The sequence below is a fragment of the Scyliorhinus canicula genome, chromosome 28 (genome assembly GCF_902713615.1).
Source record: "Scyliorhinus canicula chromosome 28, sScyCan1.1, whole genome shotgun sequence".
NCBI classification, from domain to species: domain Eukaryota; kingdom Metazoa; phylum Chordata; class Chondrichthyes; order Carcharhiniformes; family Scyliorhinidae; genus Scyliorhinus; species Scyliorhinus canicula.
Genome location: NC_052173.1, coordinates 15,854,539 through 15,879,158, shown reverse-complemented (window position 1 = coordinate 15,879,158; position 24,620 = coordinate 15,854,539). Strand labels below are relative to the sequence as shown.

Genomic DNA, 24,620 nt, shown 5'->3' with positions numbered 1-24,620 from the left:
TTACCATCACCACTTTGCTCTCCATTTGAGAAGGAGAATTTAAATGTTCCCCAGCCAAGTCATCCACTGTTAGAAGATGGTTCCAGTCAGAAAGAAGTCCGAACTAGACCAGCAATGGGATCAATGTAAGAAATGAATGATGAAGACTTAGTTGGGATGTCGTGTTGCAAGTTGCTGAAACTTGGACCTTGAGAAAAGCGGACATCCCAAGACTGGCCAATTGTGAAACGTGGTTCTGGAGAAGGTTTACGGCCTAGGCAGCTCATCGAAAGGCTGCCCACTGTCGGAGTGCCGCAGATGGCCACAATTGGAGGAGTGCAGATCTCTCAGAGGGGTTTTGTGGGGGCTGGGGGAGAATTCCGAGATAGGGAGGGATGAGGCCATGGAGGGATTTGAAAACAAGGATGAGAACTTTTAAATGGAGGCCAAAATCGCTTCAAAACAAGGCCGGCCATAGTTGCCGCGGGATTTGATAAGTCGAATAGCCTCCTGCTGTGATATCGTGAAAATAAAAGATTGACTTGAAAGGATTTCCCGGCCCTGGTGTGTTTCCCTGTGGCGGATGAGTTACGTCATTCAAACCTCGGTTGCCTTCAGTGGGGCCAGAAGAAACCGCTGGCAGGAGAGGCGGGAAAATCCCAGCCGTTACCTCAGAAGCTCCCTCCACACAAGCTGACTGACATGGGGCGAAATTCTCCGACCCCCAGCAGGGTCGGAGAATCGCCCGGGGCCGCCGAAAATCCTGCCCCCGCCGTGGCAGAGATTCTTCGCCACCCGGGAATTGGCGGGGATGGGAATCACGCCACTCCGATCGGAGAGGCCCCTGCGGCGATTCTCCGGCCCAGATGGGCCGAAGTCCCGCCGCTGGGAGGCCTCTCCCGCCGCCGAGGTTTGAACCACATCTGGTGGCGGCGGGATCGACGGCGCGACCGGACCCCCGGGGTCCTGGGGGGGGCGCGGGGCGATCGGAACCCGGAGGGGGGGCCCCCACGGTGGCCAGGCCCGCGATCGGGGCCCCCCGATCAGGGATCGGACCAGTGCCCTGGGGGCACTCTTTCTCCTCCGCCGCCGCCACGGCCTCTGCCATGGCGGAAGCGGAAGAGAAACCCACAGCGCGCATGCGCCAGTGGTGACGTCAGCGGCAGCTGGCCGCTGATGTCACCGCCAGCGCATGCGCGAACCGGCGAAAGCCTTTCGGCCAGCCCCAGTGCCGGGCCTGAAAGGCCGCTGGCGCCGGTTTTTGCGCCAGTCGGCGTGGTGCCAACCGCTCCGGCGCGGGGCTAGCCCCCAAAGAGAATTCCGCACCTTTGGGGAGGCCCGACCCCGGAGTGGTTGGTGCCACTTCCCTACGCCGGGACCCCCCGTCCCACCGGGTAGGGGAGAATCCCGCCCATGGTTCCTGCATTTACTGTTTGAATTTTAGGTTTCCAGCATCTGGGGTATTGGAGTCTTGTATTAAGCTGAATCAGTGTTACGATCACTGGCTTAGTGCCTGGCTTGACTACATCAAACCGAAGAACGACAGGATGCCAGCAGCATCACACAGTGCTCAGAAAGGTGATGCTGGGTGCTACATAAGCCAGCACCAAATTCAATCATCTTCTGCTCCGCGTAGGGCCAGTTAAACCCTGGCTTGTGTACACCGACGTCTGATTACATTCTGTGCTCGCTATTTCTATTAACCTGCTGGGTGAATCCATTCAGTGGCAATGTCAGGAAGCACGTCCTTCACATAAAAAGGAGCAAAAATCTGCCCACCCTCTCCCCGAAAAATAAGCCAATCAGGCCGAGGGTCAGTTGAAAATTTCAAATCTGGGAGATTGATAGACTTTAGAAGGCCGTAAGACGTAGCAGCAGAAGTAGGCCATTCGGGCCATCGAGTCTGCTCCACCATTTAATGAGATCATGGCTGATCTAATACGGCAGCACGATGGTTAGCACTGTTGCTTCACAGCCCGAGGGTCCCAGGTTCGATTCCCGGCTTGGGTCACTGTGCGGAGTCTGCACGTTCTCCCCGTGTCTGCGTGGGTTTGCTCCGGGTGCTCCGGTTTCCTCCCACAGTCCAAAGATGTGTTGTTAGGTGAATTGGACATTCTGAATTCTCCCTCCGTGTATTCGAACAGAAATGAAATGAAAATCACTTATTGTCACAAGTAGGATTCAAATGAAGTTACTGTGAAAAGCCCCTAGTCGCCACATTCCGGCGCCTGTTCGGGGAGGCTGGTACGGGAATTGAACCGCGCTGCTGGCCTGCCTTGGTCTGCTTTCAAAGCCAGCGATTTAGCCCTTTGCTAAACCAGTCCCTTCAGGCGCCGGAATGTGGCGACTAGGGGCTTTTCACAGTAACCTCATTGCAGTGTTAATGTAAGCCTACTTGTGACAATAATAAAGATTATTATTATGATTATTAGCTCTTCATTCCCCCCTCTGGTAATGCACGACTTTGCCCCTTTGATAACCAGTGCCACCTCAGCCTTCTCCTTCAAAGTGGGCACATCATCACTGAGGGAATTGTAAAGGCTAACCTGGTTCTGTGTAGCAGCCTGGGAGAGAAGCACGTCAGCTCCCTCTTGCCTACTGGGGCCAGTATGGAAGTATAGAAATCCCCCCCCCCCCCCCCCCCCTCCCCCCCCCCGCCACATCGCTATCAGCTGTGCCTCCGAATCTTCCCATCTGTGCAGCAATTGCCAACTGATCGCCCAAAGGCAACAAATGGGTCATGGGGTCAGAAGATGCTGCATTCGTGAGATTAGATAGTCAGAGGTGCAGAGGAGATTCACCAGGATGTTGCCTGGGCTGGAGAGCTTCAGCTATCACGGGAGACTGGTTAAGGTGGGGTTGTTTTCCCTGGAGCAGAGCAGGAGAGGGGACACCAAGTGCTGGAAAATGGGATTGGAATAGATAGGTGCAGACACGATGGGTCGCTGGGCCTCTTCCTGTGCTGTAAAACTATGACTTTATATTCTCCCAGATCGCAAAGGTCTTTCAGGAGCCACCGAATAAGTGGGATTCTTGGAATGCTGCCAACACCCCCTCCCGGAATTCCAAGAATGCAGAGAGAACTTCTTAATGAAGAGCTCTGCTATCAATTTGCCTCTTGGTTAGTTTTATAACAAAGTTTTAACTTGCCCTCCAAGATATATGGACAGGCGCCTGTCATTCAGAAAGCAGGATTCACTGATGTGAAATAGTGATCGGAGCAGTGTTCCAAAGTTTCCTAATTCTCTGTAGCAAAAGAAGATTCCAACAGTGGCTCAGAAATCAACCACAACTATGGGTTTCTTCACTCTGTTTCCTTTTTCTGTCCTCCATATTTCTGGCTTCCATTTTCAGAACTCCACAGAGAATCTGCCATGTATGTCCCACAGTGAGTCTCACTCACTCAGATTTGTAGCGTGTCTAGGGATCAAAGAGAGCCTTCTTAAGTTTATATCGACTCCTGGTTCGAATCTCATGCTTTCACATGATTCTCCTCGAGTGTGAACACATCTAGATTTTGGCATCAAACTCAAACACATTAAACAACTGACAGTCAAGGAACAAGCAAATAGGAGCAGTCGTCTAATATTTACCACAGTCATTAAGTTTAGCTAACTCCGCATGTTAAAAATAATAGTTTGCAACTGTTGTGCTAAACTACGATATAAATAACATTCATTCAGAGCAGTTCCCTTCATTTGCTCTTAAATCTACAAAGCCATCTCGTCTGACTCACTCTACTTAAAGGCTACAGACGTACTGACTGCTTTGAAAAAAAACAGGCTAATGGCTACCCGCAAAAAAAAAAAGTTGGGACAGCCAAACCGACTGAAGTCCGTTAAATTCAAATGTCGGAAAAGCAGGAAGCCATTCAGCCCCTCCCCCTTTATTTGGGAGAAAGAGATTGTCCCAAAATTCGACAATCCCTTTGTGTGCTAAAGTGCTTCCTAACATCGCCCCCTGACCAACCTGGCTCACGTTTTAATGCCCCTTTGTTCTCGACTCCCCCCCTGCAACACCAGAGGAAGCAATTTCTGTCAACCCTTCTTGATTAATAAGGGGATCAGGGGTTATGGGGAGAAGGCAGGAGAGTGGGGATGAGAAACATATCAGCCATGATTGAATGGCAGAGCAGACTCGATGGGCCAAGTGGCCTCATTCTGCTCCGATGTCTTATGGTCTTAACCCTTACACTGGGTATTATGGAATTCTGTGCCATATCCCGGAGATCGTTTCCAAATCTTTCATAGCAACCAAGCTAAGTCACCGAGTTCCACCTATTTTGTCCAACACTATCAACTAAGTGGAATAAAGGGACAGTTCCAAATGGAAACTATCGTAAACAAAAAACGAATCACAAAAGAGACTTAAGACGTTAAGTCAAGATGTGATTAACGGGTAAGGCATCCCAGCCCCCGCCGTGCCCACCAGGCACGGAGGGCCTCAAGGTTGCCCGTGGACAATGCATGCTCCCTATCCAGGGACGCCCGACCACGAATGTAGACGCGGAAGAGGGGAAGGCAGTCATGTCGGACAACCCCCTCGATCGCCCGATGCCTGGACCTGTTGATGGCAAGCATTGCCAGGCCCCAGCGCAGGTTCATGAGGAGGTCCTCCGCCCGCCCCGCCCCGCCCCTCTCCACCAGGTGCCCAGAGATTAGGAGCGAGGGGCTGAACACAACCTCAATAAAAGATACGACAATCAGCCTCAGATTGCACTGTCACCTCGATCATGATTGTTCAACACATTGGGCACATGGAAATCCAGAGGTTGCTCGTTGCACAGCTGATTGACAAATGGCAAATTGGAAAATGGCTGACAGCCACCTGAACAAAGAACAAAGAACAGGCCCTCCAAGCCTGTGCCGACCATGCTGCCCATCTAAACTAAAATCTTCTACATTTCCTGGGTCCGTATCCCTCTATTCCCATCCTATTCATGTATTTGTCAAGATGCCCCTTAAACGTCACTATCGTCCCAGCTTCCACCACCTCCTCTGGCAGCGGGTTCCAGGCACCCACTACCCTCTGTGTAAAAAAAACTTGCCTCGTACATCTCCTCTAAACCTTGCCCCTCGCACCTTAAACCTATGCCCCCTTGTAATTGACCCCTCTACCCTGGGAAAAAGCCTCTGACTATCCACTCTGCCTCTCATAATATTGTGGACCTCTATCAGGTCGCCCCTCAACCTCCGTCGTTCCAGTGAGAACAAACCAAGTTTATTCAACCTCTCCTCATAGCTAATGCCCTCCATACCAGGCAACATCCTGGTAAATCTCTTCTGCACCCTCTCTAAAGCCTCCACATCCTTCTGATAGTGTGGCGACCAGAATTGAACACTATACTCCAAGTGTGGCCTAACTAAGGTTCTGCAACATGACTTGCCAATTCTTATACTCAATGCCCCGGCCAATTAAGTCAAACATGCCATATGCCATCTTGACCACCTTCTCCACCTGTGTTGCCCCTTTCAGTGACCTGTGGACCTGTACACCTAGATCACTCTGTCAATACCCTTGAGGGTTCTACCATTCACTGTATATTCCCTACCTGCATTAGACCTTCCAAAATGCATTATCTCACATTTGTCCGGATTAAACTCCATCTGCCATCTCTCCGCCCAAGTCTCCAAACTATCTAAATCCTGCTGTATCCTCTGACAGTCCTCATCGCTATCCGCAATTCCACCAACCTTTGTGTCGTCTACAAACTTACTAATCAGACCAGTTACATTTCCTCCAAATCATTTATATATACTATGAACAGCAAAGGTCCCAGCACTGATCCCTGCGGAACACCACTAGTCACAGCCCTCTCCCGGAACTTGCTGCCTTCTTGTGTTTGTTTCAGGAAGAGAGAGGGCAGTTTCTCTCTTGATGGATCAGAGCCTGAACGTTACACACAGCCTTGGACTCCGCTACTCCCTCCAGCTCAGGATCCCGCCCAACTCCCCAAAGGAACATTGCAGAGGAGACTTGTTTTTGTGTCTCCATATTGACTGCTATGTTTTCTGTATGTTACAAGAGTGACTACAGAGTACCTCACTGATTGCAAAGCGGCACTCAGATCACATAATTGCATGCTTTTTCTTTCACCTCGGAGATCTTGGTTTGATTTATAGGACGAGAGGGAGGCCATTCAGCCGCTCAAGCCTGGTCCACCAATCAATTGGATCATTGCTGCTCTGCATCTCAACAAGGGTTGCCAATGGTGATGAAAGGTATTCCTGATGATTTCATCACCTGCCTTTCACTCGTCAGCCAACACATCCATCCTTGTGACCCAATGACCTTCCTACACCAATTGGAAAGCAGAAAGACCCATTACCCAATTGGATGATGCTTGACTGTCAACGAACCAACCTTCCCCCTGCAACTTGAAATATTTATAGCTGGTGAAGAAAAATATTCAAAGAAAATGACAAGGGAGGGCGGCACAGTGGCAGGAGTCTCTGGTTGCCGGCAGCGCAACCCCTCCCTTGGATTTCCTGGGGGTGTGGGGTGGCTTGAATGGGAATCCCCATTGGCAACGACGGGAGCAGGAAATCCCACCTCTAGTGAACGGAGAATCCCAACCTTTTGTTCTGTAACCCATAATACCCTTGCCTCCCAAAGAAATCTATCAATTGCAGTCTTCGATTGACCTGCCCCGCCCCACACAGCCTCAACAACTTTTTTTGAGGGAGAGTTTGGATGGGATTCCACTGGTTGGGATTTGACCAGTCTCACCATATGGGCACGAGGCCGTGATACAAAACTGCTCAGAGCTAAAAAACCATTGGCAAAAGAACCAGAGGGGAGGGACGAGAGGAATTTTTATTTTCCTTAACGCAGCGAGTTGTGGTGATCTAGAAGGCGCTGACTGAAAGGGCGAAGGAAGCAGATTCATGTCGGAACTTTCAAAATGGTGGAATTGGGTCAACACTTGGAAGGGGAAACATTTGAAGGGTTTTGGGAGAAGGAGACACAAAATTGGATAGCTCTTTCAAAGTTGGCACAGGCGCCATGAGGTAAATGGCCTCCTTCTGCACTTTGTCCTGTGATAAAGACTTGCATTTGTATAGCACCTGATAATGTCATCCAAATGCCTCCCTTCACTCCTCGCTCATTTTGTGAAGAGTTTGTGCTGCTATGGAAAGGCAATCACCAAATTCTCACAAACAGCACCGACAGGAGTGACCAGTGAAGCTGCTTTAATACTCGGGAATGAGGAATGTTTTTTTTAATGTCCCATCTTTAACGTTACAAAGCTAATGTGCAGAGTGGACGGGGCCAAACCCTTAATCCATCTCACTGCTTGCTCCAACAAACAATTCAGATTGAAGCCAATTCATGGTCTCCACAAGAGACACACAAGATCCAAGCTGCAACCTCATCCTGGGCTTGATCGGACGCTTGATCTTAGCCAAAAGGCCGAGAAGCGATGGGAGGGAGGAATGTTGGCCAGGAGACTGGGGGAACTCACTAAACATTTTCAAGGCATGCCAAGAGTCCCTGCAATGTCAAGACCATCTTACCAAAAGACCGGCCAATAGGGTGGGACATATTCCCAGGGTCTCCAACTGCCTCACCCCTCCCATCTCCAATATTTTTTTTAAAATCACTATTTTAGTAATACGTGGTACGAAGAGTGGCGCGCTGGCACAGTGGTTTAGCACTGCTGCCTTACAGCACCGGGGACCCCGGGTTCAATTCCAGCCTTGGGTGATTGTGCGGGGTCTGCACGTTCTCCCCGTGTCTGCGTGGGTTTCCTCCGGGTGCTCCGGTTTCCTCCCACGGTCCAAAGATGTGCAGGTTGGGTGGATTGGCCAGGCTAAATTGCCTTTAAGTGTCAAAAGGTGAGTGGGATCCCTGAATTCAAAGCAAGGTCAATGACTGATGGGGAAAAGGCAAGCTAGGCTCTTTCCAATCTAGTCCAACGGCTGATCTCACAGAAAGGTAGAGTCATTATGAAACTGGGAAATCTCTGGTCGGGTGCAGAGGAGATTTACCAGGATGTTGCCTGGTATGGAGGGAAAATCTTATGAGGAAAGGCTGATGGACTTGAGGTTGTTTTTGTTAGAGAGAAGAAGGTTAAGAGGTGACTTAATAGAGGCATACAAAATGATCAGAGGGTTAGATAGGGTGGACAGCGAGAGCCTTCTCCCGCGGATGGAGGTGGCTAGCACAAGGGGACATAGCCTTAAATTGAGGGGTAATAGATATAGGACAGAGGTCAGAGGTGGGTTTTTTACGCAAAGAGTGGTGAGGCCGTGGAATGCCCTACCTGCAACAGTAGTGAACTCGCCAACATTGAGGGCATTTAAAAGTTTATTGGATAAGCATATGGATGATAAGGGCATAGTGTAGGTTAGATGGCCTTTAGTTTTTTTCCATGTCGGTGCAACATCGAGGGCCGAAGGGCCTGTACTGCACTGTATCGTTCTATGTTCTATGTTCTCATCAGAAGATCTTCGTTCGGTTTACAGATCAGGAAAGGATGGACAGGCCAGGTAGGCCTCTTCTCTCTCAGAAAAAAAGGAGAATTGAGGGGTGACTTCACAGAGGTTTTTATAATTCTGAAAGGTTTTTGATGAACAACATAGAACATACAGTGCAGAAGGAGGCCATTTGACCCATTGAGTCTGCACCGACCCACTTAAGCCCTCACTTCCACCCTATCCCCGTAACCCAATCCTCACCTTTTTGGACACTAAGGGCAATATATCATGGCCAATCCACCTAACCTGCACATCTTTGGGCACTAAGGGACAATTTATCATGGCCAATCCACCTAACCTGCACATCTTTGGACACTAAGGGACAATTCAATATGGTCAATCCACCGAACCTGCACATCTTTGGACACTAAGGGGCAATTTAGCATGGCCAATCCACCTAACCGTCTTTGGACTGTGGGAGGAAACCGGAGCTCCCAGAGGAAACCCACGCAGACACGGGGAGAACGTGCAGACTCCGGACAGACAGTGACCCAAGCCGGGAATCGAACCTGGGACCCTGGCGCTGTGAAGCCACAGTGCTAACCACTGAAGAGGATCCAGAGAGAATGTTTCCTCTTGTGGGCAAGAGGATCACTCGAGACCATCAATATAAGATATTCAGCAAGAAATCCAATCGGGAATTCAGGAGAAATCTCTTCACCCGGAGAGTGGGGAGAATGTGGAGTTTACTACCACAGGGAGTGGTGGAAGTGAATAGTACGAATGGATTTAAGGGGAAACTGGACAAGGCTATAAGGGAGAGGGGAATAGAATAGCGGGTTAGGAAGGTGGATTTTGATGAGGAATGATGGGAGGAGGCTCAAGAGGAGCATTAACAGCAGCATGGACTGAATAGGCCGAATGGCCTGTCTTATTTATTGTATGTAATCCTAGGTAGCAGCGTGGCTGAGTTCAGGAACTCAGTGACGAAGCTCAAAACCACATCCAACCAGACCGCAGAACCAAACATTGATCTGCCAACTACCACAACCTATGTCCCTGATCCATTCGTGGGAATAGGAAAAGGTTCACTCTTTTTTTTTAAATTTCGCACAGATTGGAAGAGAGTGACTCTTGAGGGGACTCGGAGCTTAAATACCTCACCCAATAGCCTGCTCCCCCCATGCTGCTGAAACAAAAGTATGCCTGAACACCCTCATGCACCCTGAAATAATGGAACACTTCCGGGGACGAGTAAGGGTTGGGGGGGGGGACGAGTAGGGGCGGGGGAGGGGGAAAGAGAGGAAGCGGGAACGCTGAATGATTTCAAAAGAATATCGAACTTGAGGGAAATGTGGGACATGGGGATAGAGCGGCGGAAATGGGACTGACTGGATTGCTCTGGAGAGACAGCATGGACTTGATGGGCTAAATGGCCTCCTTCTGTATCATAATGACTCCGAATTCTCAGCTGAAGAGGCCATTCAGCCCCGCAAGCCTGTTCCGTCCTACCATCAGATCACAGTTGGTCTGCATCTCAATGCCATCTCCCGGCTTGGGTTCCGGAACCCTCCATGCCCTGAACAAAAATCTAGCAGCCTCAGTTTGGAAGTTCCACCTCCTGGCATCAGCAGCTTTTTTTTTGAGGGGGGGGGTGGTTTTCCACGTTTCCATTACGCTTTAGGTGAAGAAACTCTTCAAAGCTGCGGAATGGTCAGGCTCGAATTTGAACTCAAGGCCAACTCTGCGTCACAGTGCGGAGAGGCGCAATGGGGGGGGGGGGGGGGGGGGGGGGGGGGGGGGGGGGGTGGGGGGGGGTTGCACCAGTGCAGTCAAGAACTGGAAAATATTTTTACATGTGTGAAAAAAACACTGGCTCCACGCAGAGAGTACTGCACCTGTGCCCCAGCTGTGGCTGTGTTTAAACTGGCAGCGAAGCGCTCCCAAAATATTATCACCCTTCTTCGACAAACAGCATGCAGCAGCCAGAAAGGAGATCAAGGGAAGCAGGAAACGTAACACCTTGCAGCATTTGCCTTTCCATCGTCGAACCCCTATTTGCGGGGTATCTTTGGTCCACCGTCAATCAGCGGCTTACCTTTGACTTCGGCAGACACCCGCCAACCCAGATCGTGGGATCGGGATCCGGAGCAGAATGTCGGACCAATTGCTTACCCACTTCAACAACTGAAGTTATCGCACAATCTGCACTTATGTAACGTCTGTAATAATATTTAATCACCTTTATTGTCCCAAGTAGGCTTACATTAACACTGCAATGGAGTTACTGTGAAAAGCCCCTAGTCGCCACATTCCGGCGCCTGTTCGGGTCACAGAGGGAGAATTCAGAATGTCCAATTCACCTGACAGCACGTCTTTCGGGACTTGTGGGAGGAAACCGGAGCACCCGGAGGAAACCCACGCAGACACGGGGAGAACGTGCAGACTCCGCACAGTGACCCAAGCTGGGAATCAAACCTGGGACCCTGGAGCTGTGAAGCAACGGTGCTAACCACTGTGCCACCGTGCTGCCCAAGGCACGGTAATGGCCCAAGGCACCTCAGGAGGCTGGTCATGTTTCGTGCCCACCTCCATTCCGACCCTTCTCCCCTGGGTATCCGGTCATCGTGTTCAACACCAGGCCACTGCCCCCCCCCCCCCCCCCCCCCCCCCCCCACACCCCCAAAGATCCCAGGGAAAGATAGGATGAGGCTCCCTGGACAAACAACTTTGCAAAGGCTTCCCATCTAGCTCCTTGTGAATGAAAGGTTTGGAACCCAAACATGAACCAATGCTTTGAAGAGGGAAATGCGGAAAATTGGAAGGAACAGAACAAAATATCGGTGCCTCCATTTTGTGTCAAAACAGAAACAGGCACATGACATGGGCACATCCCCAATTTTCATCGCTCCACCGTTGGTGGCCGGGCCTTCAGCTGCCTGGGTCTCAAGCTCTGGAATCCCCTCCCTAATCCTCTCCACCTCAAAATCTTCCTTTAAGACGCTCCTTAAAAAGTACCTCTTTCATCGGTCTGTGACGCACCTTGGGACGTACCATGATTTTAAAGGGGACACAGGTCAATAAGGGGTTTCCCAATTAAGACTGAGGTGAGGGAGATTTTCTTCTCTCAGAGGATGATTAATCTTTGGAGTTCTCTCCCCCAATGAGCAGTGGAGGCTTGGTCTTTGAGTATATTTTATACCGAGTTTGGACAGGTTTTTTGACCAACAAAGGGGTCAAGGGTTATGGGGGGGGGGGGGGGGGGGGGTAGAAAGACAAGAAAGCGGAGTTCAGGTCTACAATCAGATGGGCCAAATGGCCTCATCCTGCTCTCACTTCTTCCATTCCTGTTCCCAGATGGCTGAGAGAGATGTTGAGGGTCTCATCGCGCTGGCCAGAAGAGTTCAGGGGTGCCCCTTGGCATCTTTGCCCAACACCCAACCAATTACGTGGGCAGCATTCCCTTGCTGTCTGCAAGCAAAATGGCCGACTCAGTCTCTGACAGTCACTGCACTTCCAGAGCGGTTCAACGTGTGTGGCGCAAAATCCATTCTTTCAATCTCTCACTCACGTTTCACGCAACTTCCCAAGCAATGGAGCACAGTTGGCAAAACGCTGTCAAAGTGACTCAAAAGCGGGGAAAGGGAATGTCTGGGGAGGTACAAAGAAAATCACGGCAACTGGGAATCAAAAACAAAAATAGAAAATGCTTGATTCACAAAGCCTAAAAGAGAGAAACCACCAACCCCCTTTTGATACCCACGCCCCAAGTAGCTGCATCACGTTAACTATGAACAAAGAACAATACAGCACAGAACAGGCCCTTCGGCCCTCCAAGCCTGTACCGGTCATGATATCAACCTTGGCCAAAATCCTAAAGAACAAAGAACAATACAGCACAGAACAGGCCCTTCAGCCCTCCAAGCCTGTACCGGTCATGATATCAACCTTGGCCAAGACCCTAAAGAACAAAGAACATGGAATATGGAAACATATCATGGAACAGGCTCTGTTTCCGAGCTTTCTAAAGAGCATACAAATGGAATAGTGTGATAACCCCCAGCGGAGGTCACGGGGCAGGCACCATCAGGTTTTCCTGGGACCTCCAGGGAATATGAACTTCCCTGGGAAAGGGGCGGGGCTTCCCCTTAACAGGTGGAGCCCCTCTAGTATAAAGCCCCCGATCTGGGTGCAGGTCGGTGAAGGAGACCCTCTGGGGGAATGGTGGTGATTTAATTGTAAGTAATAATAAACCCCTTTGTGCTCCAACATACGGTTTATGTGTGGCTGCTTACCTCGTCTCTAACAGATATCATTTTCCACTTGCGAGAATCTGATGGAGGCGTCCACAGGCACAGAGGAAAATAAAGATCTCATTAAACGTCTGAAAAGCATTTGATGGGCCCCTGCTTATATCTGCAATGAAAGCATGTTGACGCAGTGCCCACGTTGTTTGATGATATCAGGATTCAAAAAGAGGACACTGCAAATTAAACTCTGGGACGTGGAACAGGGGCACAAATTAAGAGCGCATTATTACGATTACAGTGATGAAGCTCCAATGTCAAAAATCACTTTCTAATAAGGCTCGTGTGGAGCATTTACACCAACGCAAAGCAGTTGTGCTGAATGGACTGTGTCCGTGCTGTAAATTTAATCTGGAAATCAATAAATCCGGTCACTTGTGGGCTGCGAAAGTTGCTGGATTGACTATAAAACCTATCAAGTTCAGTACTGTCCTTCAGGAAGGGGAACGCCCCAGCCCTTACCCTGTCTGGCCTACGCGTGACTACCCGTCCCACACTTGATCGATTCAGAATGTCCTCCAGGCAATTTGAGATGGGCATGCACCCATTCACCTCTCTCTCTCTGCCCCCTGCCCCCCCCCCTCCCCCTCCCCCCCCCCCCCCCCCCGCCCCACACACGTTTCTGATCCGAAGATGCCAGTTGGGCTGGTTTCCTGGGTACGCGCCCATTTTGTACACATGGCCCCACACATTGGCTTTTAAAAAATTTCCACCAAAGTCGCGAGATGGGATTTTCCAGCCAGTCCTGTTGGCAGCGACCCCCCCCCCCACCCACCCCCCCTCCCCCCCTCCCCCACCACCCCCTCCCCCTCCCCTCCCCTCCCCACCCCCCTCCCCCCTCCCCCACCCCCTCCCCCCTCCCCCACCCCCTCCCCTCCCCCACCCCCTCCCCCCCTCCCCCACCCCCCCTCCCCCACCACCCCCCTCCCCCCCTCCCCCACCACCCCCCTCCCCCTCCCCCACCCCCTCCCCCACCCCCTCCCCCACCCTTCCCCCTCCCCTCCCCCACCCCCCCCCACCCCCTCCCCCACCCCTCCCCCACCCCCTCCCCCACCCTTCCCCCACCCTTCCCCCCTCCCCTCCCCCACCCCCCCCCCACCCCCTCCCCCACCCTTCCCCCACCCCTTCCCCCCCTCCCCCTCCCCCACCCCTCCCCCACCCCCTCCCCCACCCCCTCCCCCCCCCCTTCCACCCCTCCCCCACCCCCTCCCCCATCCCTCCTCCCCACCCCCCCTCCCCCACCCCTTCCCCCCCTCCCCCACCCCACCCCCTCCCCCCCCTCCCCCAACCCCACCCCCTCCCCCACCCCCCCCACCCCCTCCCCCCACCCCCCACCCCCCACCCCCTTCCCCCCCCTCCCCCACCCCCTCCCCCACCCCCCCCACCCCCCCCCACCCCCTCCCCCACCCCCCCCCCCCACCCCCTCCCCCACACCCCCTCCCCCCCACCCCCCCCACCCCCCCCCACACCCCCTCCCCCACCCCCCCACCCCCTCCCCCACACCCCCTCCCCCACCCCCCCCACCCCCCTCCCCCACACCCCCTCCCCCACCCCCCCCACCCCCTCCCCCACACCCCCCCCCCCACCCCCTCCCCCACCCCCCCACCCCCCTCCCCCACCCCCCCCTCCCCCCCTCCCCCACCCCCACCCCCTCCCCCACTTTGTAACAGCAGGATGAGACCAGTAAATCCTACCGAGTGACTTTGGCAGGAAGAGAAGAAGCGGCCCATAAAGAGAAGAGCGTGAGAGAAGATAGAAAGAGAGAGAGCACACACGAGGAGAGGGGGAAAAAAAACTGCTGGCTTGCCGGTTTGAGCTCATTCAGATGAGGGATGGAATACTTTCCTCTTGAAGCACTCGCTGTCATCAACAAGCACTCCCAGGTCTGGGGCAGAACAGCTGACTGCACAATAGAGCTCCTTCCTGCAACCACTCTGATTGAGCTTGGCAATTAAGGTCAGTTTCCCTGCTGGCAGAGTAACGACCGACACGTAGCTGGCTAGAGGTTATCCAGGCAGCAGTGAAAACATATTTTGTACACAGTTTCTGAAAACACATCGCAATGCTCGGAGTTTTTTCTTTAAATTCCCAGTTCTTCCCACCAAGAATTCTTTTGCAAGTTGCTCATTTACAAGTGAAAAACAAAGGTTCATTTCCTCTTTAAAATGCAAGGTACCCACCTCCTCATAAGACCAGAAGACACAGGAACAGAAGTCGGCCACTCAGCCCATCGAGTCTGCTCCACCATTCTCTGGTTCCCCCAGTTTCTCCGTGGCGCGTTGTTCGCTGGCGGCTGGATTTTCTCTTCCCGCCGCTTGTCAATGGTTTTTCCCCGTTGAAGCCACTCCACACGGCCGGGAAACCCGCAGGCGGGGGTGCGCTGCCAGCGGGAAAAGTGAATCTCAACAGCCAGAACATTCCGGCCTGGATCTGGTGAATCCTCATCTCCACTTTCCTCTGGGTCACTGTCCGTGTGGAGTTTGCACATTCTCCCCGTGTCTGCGTGGGTTTCACCCCCACAAAACAAAGATGTGCAGGGTAGGTGGATTGGCCACGCTAAATTGCCCCTTAATTGGAAAAAATGAATTGGATACTCTAAATTTATTTTCAAACTCTTACAACCCACACATTAAAAAAAGGTGAAGTCCAGGGTGCCATCTCTTTGTCAAAGGTCGCCTCCCATTCCATTCTTGGATGCCAGTGAAGGCAGTGCCATGTAGGCGTCACAGACAGTAACTGAGCAAGGTTTAAAAATCGCCCTTCACCCGCCTAAAAGTTGCTGATTTTGGGGGATTTTGGGCGAAACAACATGACCAAGATTGATGAATGCGGGATTCACATCGCCAACAGGGGCAGGTGATACACAGCAACAGTTAAGGGTTATTCAAAATCCGTTTGTGTTTGTGTACGAGAGGCCTAGGCGGCAATGTACGGGCCTGTTTGACATTCCGAGACAATTGGACTGTTCACCGAGCCAGCATTGCATCTTGCACGTTCTGTAAATTGAAGCTATTCAAAACGCGTGCCTGTGCCCTAATTCACACCAAGCCTCATTTGCCGAACGCTCTCCGACCTATATTGGTGCCTCGCCTGTGAACTTTTCAATTTAAAAAATGTTCATCCTGGTTTTTGAAATCTCGGTAAGGTCTCGCCCCTCCCTTCACAGCTCCAGGGTCCCAGGTTCGATTCCCGGCTGGGTCACTGTCTGTGCGGAGTCTGCACGTCCTCCCCGTGTGTGCGTGGGTTTCCTCCGGGTGCTCCGGTTTCCTCCCACAAGTCCTGAAAGACGGGCTGTTAGGTGAATTGGACATTCTGAATTCTCCCTCTGTGTACCCGAACAGGTGCCGGAATGTGGCGACTAGGGGCTTTTCACAGTAACTTCATTGCAGTGTTAATGTAAGCCTACTTGTGACACTAATAAAGATTATGATCTCTGAAATCTCCTCAAGCCCCCAAACACTCAGATCACCGCGCTCCTCCAACTCTGGCCTCATGTGCATCCCCAAATTCCAACAGCGCACCACTGGCCACTGAGCCGTCATCGGCCTGGGCCCTCTGCTCTGAAATGTCCTCTCTCAATCTCCCCCCCCCCCTTCCATAGATGCCAGCGGGACCAGAATGTCCAGCCAGCGATACTGTGGGGAGGGGGGGGTGCTTTTAGCCTCCTACCCTTATATCTCAATTGGCTTGCCGTCTGACTTTACCCGATAAGGCTCATGAAGCTCTACGAATGCTTTGCAGCTTTGAAGGTGCCATATGAATGTGTGTGGTTGTTGTTGTACTTCCCTGATTAGAGGATAAGAACACCCACCGCCTTTTAGGTAACATACGAGGCAGATCGTCAGGGGAGCGAGACACAAGGGAAAATGAATGATGGAAAAGGTTACGGGGTGGGGGATGGGAGCATGCACACATCGTACAAATTTGGCAAGAATTGTGAGGTACAGTTTCGAAATCTGTAGTCGTTTTTTTGGCGGGAGACGCTTGTTTTCACACTTGTAAACAATGGAAGACCTATGCAGTCAACATCTGTTTCTGATGACCAAATCGCGAAGGCCAGGACATTTCTGAAGCATTGCTTACTCCCAGCTCTCAAAGCCAGTGGGAAAGTTTCTTGAAGATTGAAATCTCTCAGCACATCGCCAGGCATGATGGGAAGAGCCGATAGTCTATTGCTCGTTGCAGTGAGCTGGAAGGTGGTCAGGGAGAGAGAGAAGGGGAGGAACTGTGAGGGAGGTTAGGGAAGTGAGAGGAGGTTGGAAACGAGGGAGGGAGTGGGGGGAAAATTGGAATTACGAAAGAGGAGGAGGGTGGGGGTCTATGAGAAAGAAGGAGGAACGGGGTCCCCTAAAGAGGGGATGATGGAGTCCATGACAGAGAGGAGGTGGATGGGATCTGCGAGAGGAGGGATGAGTCCATGAGAAAGGGGTGTGGGAATCGGGGGAGGGGTGGATGCCGTGAGGGTGGGTGGCGGGGGCGAAGGGTAATGAGGGTGAGTTACTGAGGGGAAGAGTAGTGAGGTGGGTCAGTGCAGTGACCCAGCAGCCAACAGGACAAGGAATAAGCAGAAATTAATGTGCTACATTGCCACAAGTTCTGGGTCCTGCAATTTGCAATGAGTCCCAAGTGCTGCCAAAAGATCAATCGAATGACCTAATATCATACGACTGACATAAGAAAGGAGGGAAGTTGCTTACAGCCAAGGCGGCGGCCATTTTGAGGCAGCGGTGATTCCCCCCCTGCAAGCCATATTGAACGATGAACAATGGCAGCAAATGTTGACACATACTTGAATTAACAACTCAAATGTGGCGGTCGGACTTTTTAAGGCCCAAAATAAAACCAAATGGAATGGTAATGTCGAGGATCAAACTGGAAGGTAAACCTGAGTATTGAAATTTTTAACCTTTGTTTCAGGAAAATACGATAAAGAAACTGCTATTTCTGGGAAATGGTGGAATTAATCGAGACAATAAGCCCTGATCCTGATAACTCAGTGTGTAAGCATCACAGCGAGGAGATTGTTTGATCTGTGTAATACAGAAGGCGTGTCTCTCCCTGCAGGCTCCAATTTGAATGGAATCCACCATTTACCGGAACTGATCCCACCTTCCAGGATGACTGAGCTGACATAGTCAATGGTTTCCTCAGGAACTGTCCCTATCCTTATCGAAGCCACTTCCCCAAACAAAAACAAACAAAAAAATATCAACCTTTTGACCCTTTTGCCCATTCAAACTACCGGCCCACCTTCAACCTTTCTTTCCTCTCCTTTGAAGTGTGGTGCCTCCCAGATATGTGCCTATTTCCCCCACCCCTGTCAGCATGTTTGCCCCCTCATTTGGTCCCACTCTTGCTGATCCAATCAGAGCAGCAGTACCTCAAACAAACTGCTTCTCTTGCCACTTCTGTAGCCCCCCCTAATGACGCGCCAAACCTCTTCCTCATGTACATCTTACCTTATGGTGGCATCATCCATGGGTGTGGCATCACCTCCACATGTCTCCTGGTAACACCCAGCTCGACCCCTCTGCCAACACTCCCTTGAATGCTCTACTCGCTCTCTGGTGTCAAACCGTTTGTCTAATGTCCAGTCTTGAAAGAGGGGACATCGCCTTCTGCTTAACATGTGGGAAATGAAAGCTGCCATATTTGGTCCCCATTATCGAACCCCATCAACAAATCACTCTGTATCTTCCCCGTGAATGCATCTGGACTATTCACTTCAACCACTCCCTGTGGTAGCGAGTTCCCCACTCTCACCACGCTCTGGGTAAAGATGTTTCTCCTGAATTCCCAACTGGATTTCTCAGTGGCTGTCTTATATTGACGGCTCTTCATTTTGGACTCCTCCAGAAGCGGCAAGGAAATTGGAGATGCTGAGACATCAGAATTTGAGGGGCTGGAGGAGATTACAGAGACAGGGAGGGGTGAGGGGGTCATTACAGGGACCTGAAATCAAGGATGAGAATTTTAAAACAATGATATTGCCACAGCAGAAATCCGTGTGGGTCAATGAGCATTTGGGGGCAAGGACTGAACAGGATTTGCTTCGGGCTTGAGCGGCAGGATTTTGGGACGCGCTCAAATTCCTAGAGCAGTCCTGAATTGAACTCTCGGGACGGGAAAGTCTTGACTGGATTTTCCCTCCACTACACCACGCGATTTGCAGTGCGCAGACCAGAGAGAGTGGGGGTGGGGTGAGGGGTAGTGTACCATTGCATGCCCACAAACCCCAGGGCAAAGCAGAAAGGTCAGCCAAATCCTCTCGAGGGACATCCCCTGGTAATGTGATCCAAGATTCTGGGTTACACTGCTCTCCGCAGCCTCCACAGGCTGGGTGATCCATGTGCGGAGGGAAGGTATGTCAATGAAGGGAGCTGAATTTCTGTTAGGGTCACTGTCAGCATCTACCGATGCCCAGCAACAATAAAGCCCACGCAGTAAAAATATATTGGTCTAACCTCGGGGTTATACACCGGGGCTGGCTCTAATTAAAGGAGTGCCTCCTGTTTACATGCCTGTCGTGTTTGCATTGCTGCTTTCAGAACAGCACCCGCACTTATGTGCTGAGCACGTGCTAGTCCAGGTGAGGGAGGCACCTCGAGTGCTTTCTGATAATGTCAGCAATAAATCACTCCCAGGTCAGGTACAGACTCAGCTAGCCCAGCTCAAAACCTCTCTACACCCAACCCCCCCTCCCCTTTTAAACAGTTGGAATGGCTTTGTGTCAAATGTTAGGAGACTGTCAGAGACCTAGATCCTGTGGTGGGGTGGACACTGACCCTTCACCTTTCACATCTGGGACTCGGGTTCAATCTAGTCCAGTTGACTCTCTGATGGCTGGTAGGCTCCTCTGTTAATAGGGTAGGGGCTTCTGTGGGAAATCAGAGCGGTCTTCTGTATCGCTGTGCTGTGCCTGATACGAAAGCGCTCAATGCTGACACTGGGATGTCGGAATTGGGAGCCATTCCATTTCCCAGCATGCACATCCCTCAGCTTGAGCACATCATTATCTCTGTTTAACACTCTGTGTGCATGAACTCATCTGCTGGGCGAGCTCGTACCATTTCTGGTTTCCTTCCTGTGCTGGGTCTACTTAACAATGATGATTTACTGTCACGTATCTCTGTGCAGCCAGTATACTTAAGGTTAGCAATAAAAGGCGGGATTCTCCGGACCCCCAGCCGCGTGCGTCTCGGCCGCGCATCGCTCGCTGGAGGCGGGATTCTGTTTTCCCGCTGCTTGTCAATGGAGTTTTCCATTGAAAACACCCCACGCCCCTGGGAAGCCACTGGCGGGAAAAATGAAATCCGATGACTGGAGAATCCTGGCCAAAGACATGCATTTATATAGCACCTTTCACAACATCCCAGAGCACGCTACGGCCAATGAAGTACTTTTCAAAGCACAGCCATCATTGTGCTCAATTATCAGCCCGTAAATCCTTCCTATATGCCTGATGGTAGGCAGTAAGAGCGGGGGGAGTTTCCTGGCCAGCTATACTTCAGAAGGCAATGGCAAACCATTGCAGTATTTTGTCAAACATAATCATGGACCAATTGAATGAATGTCCATGGTCACTTATGCCCTCATAGGGCATTGTGCTCAGTACAGTACCAGGGAGTGACAGCCTGGATTAGGTGCTGGAGGTACCAGGAGTGGGATAACAAACTCACAGTGATGGGTAACCTCGGCCAGTGAGTGAGCCGCTTGAGTGACCCTCCTTCATCTCAATGGGGCGCAAGATTGAAATCAGGATTGTTCACTCACCGTGACCCCATGAATAAGATTAAATACATTTAATACACGCTGAATATTTCATAACGAGTTATAGAAAATGCTTCATCATTTATATATTAATAGAACTCTCATCAACTTCAAATGGTGAAAACAATGGAAATATTTCCACTTTGGACACAGGGAGCGCACGTCTCTCACACTCAATGTTGGGAGCAATCAGCACACACCTCACTTCACTTGTCCTCGCTTTACGTGTGAATCACTTCACTCACACCGGGAGGAAAAAACTACACGGACGGAAATCAGCGGAATGTGGCGACCCTGCGCGTGGGTAACGGTCAACAAAATGTCTCGTGGGCCCCACTCGGAACCCAGATGGGCCGCATGTGGCCCCCGGGGCACAGCTTGCCCACCACTGACCCACAGCCTTCAGATACCTAGACAGGTCAGCTGCCAGCTGAGCCACGTATGGAATACAACTGCAGAGAACGAAGGAAACAATAAGCGTTGAGCAAGGAACAAAACGGCAAAACTGACAAAACATCACATCTACTTGGGTCATCTTAACAAACGCCACTGGCCAAATTCTCTCTCTCTCCATTTTATTGCAACAGTTCTGGGTCACACAAGGGCAAACGAAAGCTAACTATTACCCTGAAATCCCAGCCATTCTAATTCAAACCTTCAGCAGAACAGCATCGATCCCATAACCTACTTATCTATATTCCAGGTGAATGTTATAAACATACTAAATAAGAAAACACATTTTAGAAATCTACAAACATGTCTTACTTCAAATCCAGGCAAAATCCCTTTGAAAAGCAACTGAATATAAAGCAACGGCTATTTCAAGAGCAAAGTGAGGTTATCTGAGATTAAGCTGAATGGAGGCAACATTTTCAACCAACTAGGACTGAACTTAAACTGCGATTGGAAGCTAATTGTGAAGGCAGTCTACTGTAATGTCACTGGCAATTGTTCTGTATTTGCTTCCTCATGGGATGGTATCATTAAATGACTAATACAGAGTTTTCTTTTGAGGGACCTGCTGGAAAGTTGGCCGTGAACAAAGTTCCCGCAGCTCAGAGATCTGGATTGTGGTGACATTATCTTTATCAAGACCGTGCCAATCACAGCCCCATTACACAGTACATAGTTGGTGTTGTATCCGCTGCCCAACCATATGAGAGCCATCGCAAAATGCCATTTGTAATTCATATCACAGAAACGCTAATGCGCATACATCCACTCGTGGCCATACTAATGGCCATTCCTGGCATCAACACACCATACCAATACGCATACCAATATGACATTGCTGGCACTGACATACCGTACCAATATACTATTCCTGGCATTAATACACCATACAAATACGCCATTCCGAGCACCAACACACCACACCAACACACCATTGTTAGCATTAACGCAACACACCAATATGTCATTAACACACCATACCAATACGCCATTCCTGGCACCAGTACACCATTTCTGGCACCGACACCCCATACCAATATGGTGGTATTCCCGTACCAGCCTCCCCGGACTAGGGGCTTTTCATAGTAACTTCATTGAAGCCTACTCGTGACAATAAGCAATTTTCATTTTCATTTCATTTTCAATACGCCATTGTTGGCATTAACCCACCATACCAATATGCTATTGTTGGCATTAATGCACCACACCAATATGCCATTGTTGGCATTAATGCACACCAATATGCCATTGTTGGCATTAACGCACCATACCAATACGCCATTGTTGGCATTAACACACCATACCAATACGCCATTGTTGGCATTAACGCACCACACCAATATGCCATTGTTGGCATTAACGCACCATACCAATACGCCATTGTTGGCATTAACACACCATACCAATATGCCATTCCTGGCATTAACACACCATACCAATACACCATTGTTGGCATTAATGCACCATACCAATACGCCATTCCTGGCATTAATGCACCATACCAATACGCCATTCCTGGCATTAACGCACCACACCAATACGCCATTCCTGGCATTAATGCACCATACCAATACGCCATTGTTGGCATTAACACACCATACCAATACGCCATTGTTGGCATTAACGCACCATACCAATACGCCATTCCTGGCATTAACGCACCACACCAATATGCCATTGTTGGCATTAACGCACCATACCAATACGCCATTGTTGGCATTAACGCACCATACCAATACGCCATTGTTGGCATTAATGCACCATACCAATACGCCATTGTTAGCATTAACGCACACCAATACGTCATTGTTGGCATTAACGCACCATACCAATACGCCATTGTTGGCATTAATGCACCATACCAATACGCCATTGTTGGCATTAACGCACCATACCAATACGCCATTGTTGGCATTAATGCACCATACCAATACGCCATTGTTGGCAATAATGCACCATACCAATACGCCATTGTTGGCATTAATGCACCATACCAATACGCCATTGTTAGCAATAACGCACACCAATACGCCATTGTTGGCATTAACGCACCATACCAATACGCCATTGTTGGCATTAATGCACCATACCAATACGCCATTGTTGGCATTAACGCACCATACCAATACACCATTGTTAGCATTAACGCACCATACCAATACGCCATTTTTGGCATTAATGCACCATACCAATACGCCATTGTTGGCATTAACACACCACACCAATACGCCATTGTTGGCATTAATGCACCACACCAATACACCATTGTTGGCATTAATGCACCATACCAATACGCCATTGTTGGCATTAATGCACCACACCAATACACCATTGTTGGCATTAATGCACCATACCAATACGCCATTTTTGGCATTAATGCACCATACCAATACGCCATTGTTGGCATTAACACACCACACCAATATGCCATTGTTAGCATTAACGCACACCAATACGCCATTGTTGGCATTAATGCACCATACCAATACGCCATTGGTGGCATTAACGCACCATACCAATACGCCATTGTTGGCATTAACGCACCATACTAATATGCCATTGTTGGCATTAACGCACCATACCAATACGCCATTGTTGGCATTAACGCACCATACTAATACGCCATTGTTGGCATTAACGCACCATACTAATACGCCATTGTTGGCATTAACACACCATACCAATACGCCATTGTTGGCATTAACGCACCATACTAATATGCCATTGTTGGCATTAACGCACCATACCAATACGCCATTGTTGGCATTAACGCACCATACTAATACGCCATTGTTGGCATTAACGCACCATACTAATACGCCATTGTTGGTATTAACGCACCATACCAATACGCCATTGTTGGCATTAATGCACCACACTAATATGCCATTGTTAGCATTAACGCACACCAATACGCCATTGTTGGCATTAATGCACCACACCAATATGCCATTGTTGGCATTAACGCACCATACCAATACGCCATTGTTGGCATTAATGCACCACACCAATATGCCATTGTTGGCATTAATGCACCATACCAATATGCCATTGTTGGCATTAATGCACCATACCAATATGCCATTGTTGGCATTAATGCACCATACCAATATGCCATTGCTGGCATTAACACACCATTCGTGGCAGTAACGTGGTATTTGCAGTCCCACAAGCAACATTCACATTGTAAAATGCAACGGGTGCCACTTTGCCGTGACATCATGTGGGTGCTGTGTCCAAAACATCCCCCAGCCCCTGCTGTACGCCCGCAACTGTCCCCAAGCTTGGGTCAGCTGCCGCCTTCGACCAAAGGGCAAAGACCATCCCCTGACACTGCACCTGCAAAGCTAAACCAATTATTGACTTATCAGTCATGTTTGTACAGGACGTCCCATTTCAGCTTGTTTACAATGGGTGCCTGCCCAAGGGCATCTGAGAAACCCAAAGTGCAGGCCACAAAGTGAAGATTGCACACCGCGTTGTGTTGGGGGGGGGGGGGGGGGCGGTGGTGAACTCTGAAGAGCGCAGGAAAAAGACCCTGGGTGGCATTGCCACCCAGCTTGCCCCCCCCCCCCCCCCCAGAGCCATAACACATTCCCATGCAAGTGGACCTCTCAATATCTAAAATCTCATGTTTTTTTTTTAAAAAGCAAGCAAGGGACAGCGAGCAGAAAAGAGAAAGCAACCGGGC

The 24,620-nt window shown here is 50.4% G+C and overlaps 1 protein-coding gene across 8 annotated transcripts in view; it reads right to left on the bottom strand.

Moving 5' to 3' along the window:
* The window catches only part of LOC119958175 (RNA-binding motif, single-stranded-interacting protein 2-like), a 244,387-nt gene that overhangs the window by 210,044 nt on the left and 9,723 nt on the right, over window positions 1-24,620 (bottom strand). The window lies entirely within an intron of this gene.